Raw genomic sequence first — 10,086 nt, forward strand, 5'->3', positions numbered from 1 at the left:
CGGTTAACTCTGACGCAATCTATAGCGCATGGCATGTATTCATGATCACAGTTCTATTCCTTCTAAAGCCTGATCGGCGTCATCTTCATTTGTCAATTTGTTTTCATTTCATGTTGTTATTTTTATTTAAAGTTGACAAAATATCTATAATAAGTTGATCTGATCACTATTGACTCACTTGTTTGAGTGAAAAACGTTCAAAACAAAATGTATTAAAAGAGACACGAAGTAAAAGACACTACCTACTAGTTGAAAACTTAAGTCTGATGTTTCCATCATAACTGACAGAGTATGTTCATTGCAAAGAGTTTTATAATCTGTCTCATTGATGCAGACGGTCAATATAAAGTCTCCTTATGTAATGAGTGATTAAGATACTTTGTCTACTCTAGATAGTTACGATATTAAAATTTTTAACATGCAAGTTTTAACGCGCATATTACATTTTGTAACTTTGCCATAGAGAGTTGTGATACAATTTAAATCAACGATAGGCGGCAGAAGATTCGGATTCTCCTATTTTATATATAGAAAACTTGGAAAATCTAAAATGGCTGGAAAATTTCTAGTAGGATAGTAATAATAAGTTTTAACAAAATATAAGGAAAGATGCATGAGTAACGTTAGAAAGCAGTGTTTTAAAATCTAAACTATTAAACTAGCCATTCGTCTAATTTCTTAGAATAAAAATGGGGAGGGTATTTACTTGCGCATTTTTTTTCTGTAAGAGCATATTTATTCTTGCAATGAAATATACTTTTTGTGCTTCTTATGTAGTTTGAAGCTGCATTATCGACAAATAGTAAAACCATCTGGTTTGTGGTTTTATTTCTGAAAAGGAACCAAGAGACCGGCAAAGATCAATATATCAAAATACCGTATTAAGTTCATTCGCTCTACCTGAAGAAATTTGTGTGGATGTGTAAGGGTTGTACATGCCTCAGTTAAGAAGATATTTTGTTTAGTTGATGACAATCCTATCAAAGTATGAATCACAATACATCATAGCTACGGGAGCCCTGAGTGGGCATGCAAGTTTATTTACAAATTTAAATGCTAAACGTTCAAACAAGTAGACTTAGTACAAAAAATATATTGATATTAAAGTATCTAAGTTGCTGTTTTCTTTTTCTTAAACTTAACACCATTATAATTTTTATTTTGACCGAACAAATTAAGCGCAGTTTAGTAGGAGGTCAACGCAAACACTCTGAATTAATTCATTTTCTGATATCTCGATAATTGTTTTTAAACATGAATGAGAGAAATGTTTCTGCAGAAGATGTTCCAACTTTTCATAGTATGTTACCATGAACTTATCGGTTTCATCTCGATCAATACTAAATCAATATCTATTTTTCCTTTCTTACTTTTTTTTACATATTTGTGGCACCGGACATGGCACAGGCATCTTGTTTCCGAGGAACATCAGATGGGGTGATCTTTTTGACGTTCTAAGTCCGTACTCTTTGTTATTGGTTTTTGTTTTAATTCTTATGCGAATGTTGTCGGTAGTAGAATGGCTTTGCCTTCATCGCATGACATTTTTTACAAGCTTGATTTACTTAGGTTTAGTGTTATATTGCATATCAGTTATGTGCTCTAACGTCTAACTGATTAACATTCGATGTTGGCATTTTGTAGGTAAAATGTTATAAAATCACCCGGTCTATGTTTCTGGTATTGACGGTCACTGATATCGGCATAAATTTGCCCTGATGCTTGAGATTTATTTCCCTTTTAAATGTACATTAACACCTGTTGCATATAAAACTAAGATGTCAGCCTAAATGTCCTCAGTTACCCAAATGTGTCTACTTAACTTCAATTGGGATGTTCCTATGTACTTAGTCTACATCAATCATCGTTGATAATAAATAATTGCTGTGTGGTTAATCCGATTTTAATCAAAATGTTTTAATGCCCTTTAAAGTGATTAACATTTTGTTTATGATACTTTGGGCAAATTCACAAAAACTGGGAATGCCCAGAGGTTCCATTGTTGACAAACAAATCTAATATTGCCTTTACAAAAGGCTAAGTATATATTAGTTCTACATGTCCATACCACAGCCATCGGGCAGTCCGGCGTTTTCGTGATGTAACCTGCAGTATTAAATAAACTGTTGTGTAAATCGTATATGCATTTATTGATTATTTAATTTACACCTCTCATATATCTTAAGTACATTGTAAAAGTACGACCGAAGATAACACACTCAGCTCTATCGTCCTATGTTTAATTGGACCGAGGACCGCTGGGTGTAATTTGTACCCTATATTAAGGCACATTCTTCTGTCTATCAAGACTCTATCGTAAGTACAATAACGGTATTAATAAATGTTTTAGTTTATACTTCTTTAGTATATAAGAACAAAACCTACCTTAGCTTACCGATCTTTTTATATTTTGTTTTAAGCATTACCTGTCAGAAATTGACAAAAATAAAGATTAATACTAAAAAAATCAAATCCGTACTTGTCTACACCGATGATCATATCATATTTGTTCTTTGGATCTTTTTAGTCGGATGTTTGCAATAAATTCATGTCTGAACGTAGATACAGTTAGTGAGTACACATTTATACAATGTTTTCTATGTAAGTAGTTAAGCTATGATAAAAGCAATTCGTATTTTTGAAGCAGCATATCATTGATTCATTTGCTAGGCCATCTTTATCCTTAAATATTGTACGTGTACATTCTTGTTTTGTTTCCTGACTGAGGACAAGCACGGTTAAAATAAAGTTCATATTCTGAATGTCAAAGACGAAGACATATACAACTTTATATATAAAGAAAGGTCTGAAAAATTCCCAACGATGTTAGAACTGTCAAATTTGCGATGCAAATTTTTGGTCGAACTCGTACCGCTGTCGCATCTATGGCAACACCGCCTGCACCAAGTCCAGCGCCCTAGACCACTCGGCCATCTAGGCTATATAAAAATATGGCTTTCGCTGGCTGGGTCATTCCTCCTCGTAAGATTAATCACAATAGGATAGAGGATCAAATTAATGATGCATGTCACAACAAATCAATATTATACAAACGTCTCAGAATGTGACGACTCTATTCGCTACACTGCTTCATCGGATCAAATTGATACAGGGAAGATATGTAAACGCATAGAAAGGTCTGAAAAATTTCCAACGATGTTAGAACTGTCAAATTTGCTATGCAAATTGTTTGGTCGTTCCCTCCGCGGGACTCGAACTCGTACCGCTGTGACATATATGGCAACACCGCCTGCACTAAGTCCAGCGCCCTAGACTACTCGGCCAGCAAGGCTATATAAAAATATATTGCAGTAGTTGTTTTTGGGTATTCCTAATTATACATGATTTAAAGTGGGCAATATATAGTGATAAGAATATCCGTCCTCTAGTATATCATTTTGTCGGTCTTCTAGTCCGTCCTTCTGTTCAGATATCTTTCCCAAAGCAGGAAAGTTTTTTTTGTTATATGTAGTTGCTAATTTAAATTTTGATCAAAATGACTTTGATGTTTCGTTGTTCTCTCGGACAAAGATACAGGTCGAGGGTATTCATTTTATGTTCACTTATGCACTATCTAATTTATTTTATCCATTTTTTTTTTATAGAGTTTTATAAATCAAATAACTCTTTTGTGATCTTAATAAAATTGTGGTTCTTTATTTAAGTAGTGCTCCAGTCACGAATCTTGCAAAATATGATTCATTGTTGAAAAGCCTACTTTTTTTTTTATATTTTGTTTAAAATATTTATAATGAACAGACATTAAAATGTGGCTTTTAAAATAACCTCTGTTCATAGGAGATATGAATCATAAGGAATTTACTAAAAAATTCAAAATTAAGAAAGATAAGTATGCAAATACAACAGAAGCTATTGATATTTCAATGTTATTTATTTCTTAAGAATAAATATATTGGAATGAATGATTATACATGAACAACAAAAATGAAAATGTGTAACCTCTTTTTCGGGGTGGGGGGGGGGTATCACATATGACAGAATTAACATGATTCGTACAAAGACTGATACTTTAATATACAAGAAATGTCGTGTCCATTTCAGAATAACTCCCTGTTACTAAATAGTACCTACTTTTTCGGTTGGTGATGTTTTCGTGGTTTTACTTCTTGAACAATAACAATTTAAAATATATTTAACCACCATAGCATAAAATACCGTTTTTGTAGTGGGCATAATGGGCTAAAACAATATTAAATTATAAATGCACCGACAAACAACCTTTATATCAAGATAAACAAAATCATGATAATACCACGAATAATAACGAGGTTGGTTCTACTTTATATTTGAAGGTTTAAGTTCAATGTCAACAATGTCGTAACTTAAGAGTACACTCTCATTGATTGTCTATTTATTTGAGAGAGTTATTGAATTGGATCGCCTACACGATTTATTTTCTGCTGATATCACAGGTTAAATATTTTAAAAAACATTGTTTTCTGCTGATACTTCAGGTTATCGTACAGACAGATCTACAGACGTCGGTATTTACTTCATAAAGGTAATAAATTCAGTCACCGAATTTAGACCGATTTTAGACATGTTTGTGCATCTGTATTGTTATGTAATATATTCAATAAAATTATATCGTAGTTTTGCGATTTAAACTTTTTTAAAAAGTGCTAGTATTCAGAAAAAGCTACAGACCAGTTATTAATCAAGTACTTCAATACATCTAGATCATGTAATTATGTTGTTAAAATCTTCATATAGCAAGACAAGAATAGAACATTAAGCTGACAGATACAGGTAATTGTATTCACTCTAGGAGGTAACTTAACCTTTTCAAGAATGCTATCGTTTTCACTCATATTTATTCATTACATTGCATTTAAAAACTCGTGAAATAAAATATCCACGAGTACCAAAACTGCGATCCCTGTAATTATAATGGAATAATTACGCTAAACCCGCAATATTATGTAAAGAGTTACGCAGTGCATTATGAACCTTATACATGAAAATATTCAGAACAAACAACAAGAAAAACTATTCGACATGCAATTCTACAAACATAGTAGGTACCTCGTGTGTGCTTCTGTTTCATTCTTAAACACGTTCGTAACTGCGCCAAATATAAAATACTCCCCATTTGACGTCGTGTTATCCAACATTTTCGTTTTTGTATTTAAAGGTCCTACAGTTCAAAATATATATTTCTTGGTAGAGACTCCAATTACTTTTTTTTAAAAAAATAATTCTAAATCATCTTTCAAATACACAGAAGAAGATGTTTTCAAAATGCTGGAATTTTTTATCGACCATATATTTGTCGAGTGTGACAGACGCATTTTTCAACAAACGGTCAGCATTCCAATCGGAAAAAAAATTGTGCTCTTCTACTTGCTGACATATTTCTTCAGTCTTATTAGGCTGACTTTATAGCTGATTTGATGCGAAAGAAATAATATCGTTTAGCTAGAACCTTTAATCTCAGTTTCCGCTATATAGATGACGTATTATCGTTAAACAATCCTAGTTTTGAGGATTTGATACATCGTAACTACCCCCAAAGAACATGAGATAAAGGATACTACAGACACTGTGAAGTCAGCCTCATATTTTGTCCTACACTTAGAGATCGATGGTAAAGGAAAGCTATCATCCAAACTTTATTACAAACGTAATGACTTTTCATTCAGAATTGTCAACTTTCCTTTCATCTGCGGCAACATCCCTTAGCACCTGCGTATGGAGTTTTCATATCACAACTCATACGTTATGTCAGAACATGCAAGTCATACGTTATGTCAGGGCTTGTGTAAGTACGCAGACATTTTGTATCGCGTAGACTTCTTACAGTTAGGATTCTGAAACAACCAGGATTATGTTGCTAAAAGATTGAAGTCATCACTACAGACGTTTTATTATCGTCATCATGAACTCGTGGATCGTTACGATGTATCCATCTGTACCATGAAAACTGATTCGTTCAACGTGTCATATTTGTCTTTCCTCTAACCCGGACTTGACTTTTTACGAGAAACTCGGCGGATGTTTCTAGAAAAACAGAATATTCTTAATCTACCTGTGTACCTGATCCATGCTCTTAGTTTTTAGTGGAGTTCGAGTTGTTCATTTACTTTTGTTACTTTGTGTGTATTATTTGGGTTGCTTTATGTTTTTTTGTTGTGTATGCCTGTTTTCCATGTCTGGTCTTTGTCCCTGAATTACATTCCTTTGATTTCTGCTAGGATCTTGGTTCCCTTGATTTCTCTTTCAAAGCTTATAAATTAACACGAAATGGTATAAAACAGCAAAATCTAACGGCAAAAACACATCAACATAAAAAGTCAAGAAACATCATCATATCCACAGAATTAAAACAAGTAAAACAAGTAAATCTTTTTTACCCAAAATCTTCAGAGTTTTGGCCGAGAGATCTATTTCTTCTCCTCATTAACGTTACGGGTTGCAGTGTTTCAAATGGATTCAGTTTCTGAATACCTGATTATCCAATTGAACACATTTTAATTGCATATTTTCCTGGTAAAACTTATTGCAGGAAAAACACAATTCACTTTCTTGACATACTTTTTTTCAACCCATTACTATCATCCGAATCACAAGAAGCATCTACAATGTAAATGTGACTTGGACCAGCCTTAAAAGATTGAAGAACTATTTATTTTGACATTAAAACAGCAATTTTAACAGGTTAGTCAACGTTCGTGGTAACCTTGGACTTGCAAGTTTTTTCTTTTTTTTTCTGGTTCTGTGTTTTATTTTTTCTGCCACAGACTCTAATTAATTGGACATTCGGGTACAACCTTTCAAAGTGATTTTTATTCTTCTTTCTACCTTTTATAACTTTAGTTTTATCTTGAACGAAGTTTACAATTTTCTGTCATTGATAATTAGATTCAAGTTCTACTTTCCATGATACATAAACGGTATGTGGCTGTGGTGTCATCCCCTCTTGCTCGATATGGCAGGTTTATCACCTTTACATTCAATTAAACTTGTGTTGTTTGTAAGTCTTGAACTAATGTACAGTACTTGTATGGAGATACCATAAACAAGATTACGGGAATCTGAGTTTCTGTGCAGATAAGCATAGTACAAAAATGGTAGTGGCCTATGAAATGACTGGTGATGTAAACAATATATTCTGAGAAAAATATCGAAACGATACGTTTTTTTCTTACCCTACCGGTGCACCTGGTACATGCTCCCAGTTTCCAGTGGAGTCTGAGCTTTTGTTACTTTGTATGTATGATTTTAGTTACTATATATTCTTTGTTGTGTATGTCTGTTTTCCATGTCGGATCTTTGTCCTTGGATTACATTCTTTTGATTGCCGCTATAACCTTGGTTCCCTTGATTACTCTTTCAGAGTATGTTCTTAACACATAAAAGAAGTCTACATTATACAATACTTATACTAATTTAGCAATACAAGAACTAATTAGAAGTGTGATATAAATTGAAATAAAATTAAACAAGCAGCTAAGCCTAAAATGGACGAACAGTAAAGACGAACTTATACCTAACCAAATGTATAACTACAGTACAAATATATAAATATACAATACATTGCTGCGAAACCTGTTATAAAAAAAACTTTTATGACAATGGTTAATCAGGAAACGATCGCGCAAAAGTGAAAATATATACAAAATGTAACGAAGTAAAACAGTAGTACCATGATTTGATATCTTTATCTTTAACCACATAACGTTTTAGTATGTTCAACTGGAGCTGTCCCATTGGTCACACTTTCAGGACTAACTCCACCTGATACATATCCCTCAAAGTTGTTCTATGAATCCGGAATCGTGCTACAGCTGCCATGTATATTGCCAAATATGCATTTGTTAAAGATGTAGGACCAATGAACTTGATCTTACGACGATTTACAACTTATGCCAATTAAGTTCAGAAGATTAATGATAATATTGCCGCACTGATAAACTCAATACACTATTCTATATCGAATGGTAACATCCAGATATGGACCAAAAAGTTGGAAACCATCGCAATAGACATGCCTTTGTAGAGGCATTTTCGATGAAAATGATGAGTTAAACCAGATTTATAGCACGCTAAAACCTCCCGCTCTCAACAATCGTTTCTTGTCTTTACAATATAAACAGACAGCATGAATTGTCACTGGCCAAATTTGGTAAAAATAATCAATCTTAACTCTACAGAAAATATAAAAAAAGTAAATAAAATAGTCACATTTGAAATGTATTTGGGAATTTCATTGTGGAATATCGGTTTCTAGTTTATAGACCACTACATTTTAATCCGCATACATTACAGTCTACCACGCAACGTATTAAAAATAATTTTCTGTTTTCTTATGTTTTCTTATCCATTTTTAACTGGTGATAGTCCATTCACTTGAGATAGGAGGTAATGACATCTAATGATTTTCTCTTATTCAATGAGGGGATTTATTTTATTTTTGTATTGTGTTTCTATTGTTCAACAACGTTAATCATATTTGACACTACATCGTGTAACAGAAAAAGAATGAACTGTTCTAATAAATAAGGAAATGCCTATAAAGTTTTAAATCAAGTGTGGTGTGTGTAAATGTACTTTGACACTTGGCTTTGGTTTGATAAAATCCGTTAATTATTTACAAAATAATTACAAAATAATTCATTCGATCAAGCATGACACTTTCTTTTTTCCCTAAATTTCCCAGTTTCTCATTGACGTTAAAAAAAATAATAGCCTTTACCTTACTCTTAATATAATCGTGGAATTGAGGTCAATATATATATAATGGTCTGAAAAATTCCAAATGATGTTTCAACTTCCAATTGGTTGTTTCCTTCGCGGGACTCGAACTTGTACTTCTGTGACATCTATGGAAACACCGCCCTAGACCACTCGGCCAACTTGGCTGTATAAAAGAAGCTCAAGCTGACCGGGTCATTATAGCGAACGCTAAGTATATATATATATTGAACGTATTTGCATTATTGCTGCTAGATCATTACCGGATTAATATACTTACTTGCAATATGGCGGGTGCCGCTGGTGGGGCAGGACATCCTTATCCTTCAGGTCTTTCGGGGTTGATAGTGTTTTAATATTATGTGTGACTACAAATAAAAACTGAAAATAAGGGTAACAAGACGTCACACAAAACAATTAACTTTTTTATCCGGTTCGCTACATTGTATATGAAGATTGTCTCTGTTTCATGTGTTCACGTTTAAGTCATGGTTTTGGATTTTGACGTATTTGAGGCATCCCATTCCTAAACCTATGGTTTTCTTTTCTGATATGTAAGCAATTGTCAGTAGTAGCTTTATTTGGCCCTAACTAAAGTGCCCTGAAGCTAAAACCAATCATCCAACATTACTGCAGATACAAGTAATGAACATAATAGACATACGTTTGCATAATTTGCGTGTGATTTTTTTTATCCTTAAAAAGAAGAAGACAGAGCGACAGAGGCTGACGTGAAAATATGACTCTATTTCAATGTATGTAAAATTAAATATCATATACATAAAATATGCAAATGCACTTTTCTTTTTATCTTGACTTTGGGGAATTTCTAACGAACTTTTCTTTGATTATTTACGTTTACCTGCATAACTCATTAGGTCGCTGCTTTACATGTAAGTTAAAGAGTAATCAAGTGAACCAAGATTCTAGCGGAAATCAGAAAGTAATCCAGGTACAAGGACCAGACATGGAAAAACAGACAATCACAACAAAGAACATACAGTAACTAAAATAATACATACAAAGTAACCAATGGAAAATCTACTTCCAAGGAATGTTCGTGTTGCCGATCAAAAATTTTTAGAATATTCTCTTTTATCATTCCTGCAATCGTACTGTTGACAAGACAACATGTTTTTGTGATCAGAAAAACAGGATCGTTGAAATATTTACGGAATATTGTTTGTTTACATATTATTTGCAATACTTGTATCAGTACAAAACTGACTTAGTGACGTCACGAGCCAATCGGAAGCTTTCAGTTGAAATCAAAGTCTCCTTATGATCTTCCTTCAGAAAGGAGAGCTCTACAAGATGGCAATTTGCTTATATTTAAAAGATTTCGAACTTTGCATAGCCTTGAGCATTTTA

General features: G+C 33.2%; 1 long non-coding RNA gene across 5 annotated transcripts; it reads right to left on the reverse strand.

The window, feature by feature from the left end:
- Positions 1-3,879: 3,879 nt before the first annotated feature.
- On the reverse strand, positions 3,880-10,057 carry LOC148616317 (uncharacterized). Of its 5 annotated transcripts, none has more exons than XR_015922157.1 (3): positions 9,738-10,057; positions 8,996-9,083; positions 3,880-8,168 (listed from the first exon to the last, which is right to left on the reverse strand). It is a non-coding gene; the product is annotated as an uncharacterized LOC148616317 (long non-coding RNA). The 5 variants fall into 5 exon arrangements; XR_015922158.1 differs by having other exon boundaries at positions 3,880-8,161; positions 8,996-9,096; XR_015922156.1 differs by having other exon boundaries at positions 8,996-9,096.
- Positions 10,058-10,086: the final 29 nt, after the last annotated feature.

The sequence above is a fragment of the Perna viridis genome, chromosome 5 (genome assembly GCF_037379345.1).
Source record: "Perna viridis isolate PV_CMFRI_1.1 ecotype Kerala chromosome 5, ASM3737934v1, whole genome shotgun sequence".
NCBI classification, from domain to species: Eukaryota; Metazoa; Mollusca; class Bivalvia; order Mytilida; family Mytilidae; genus Perna; species Perna viridis.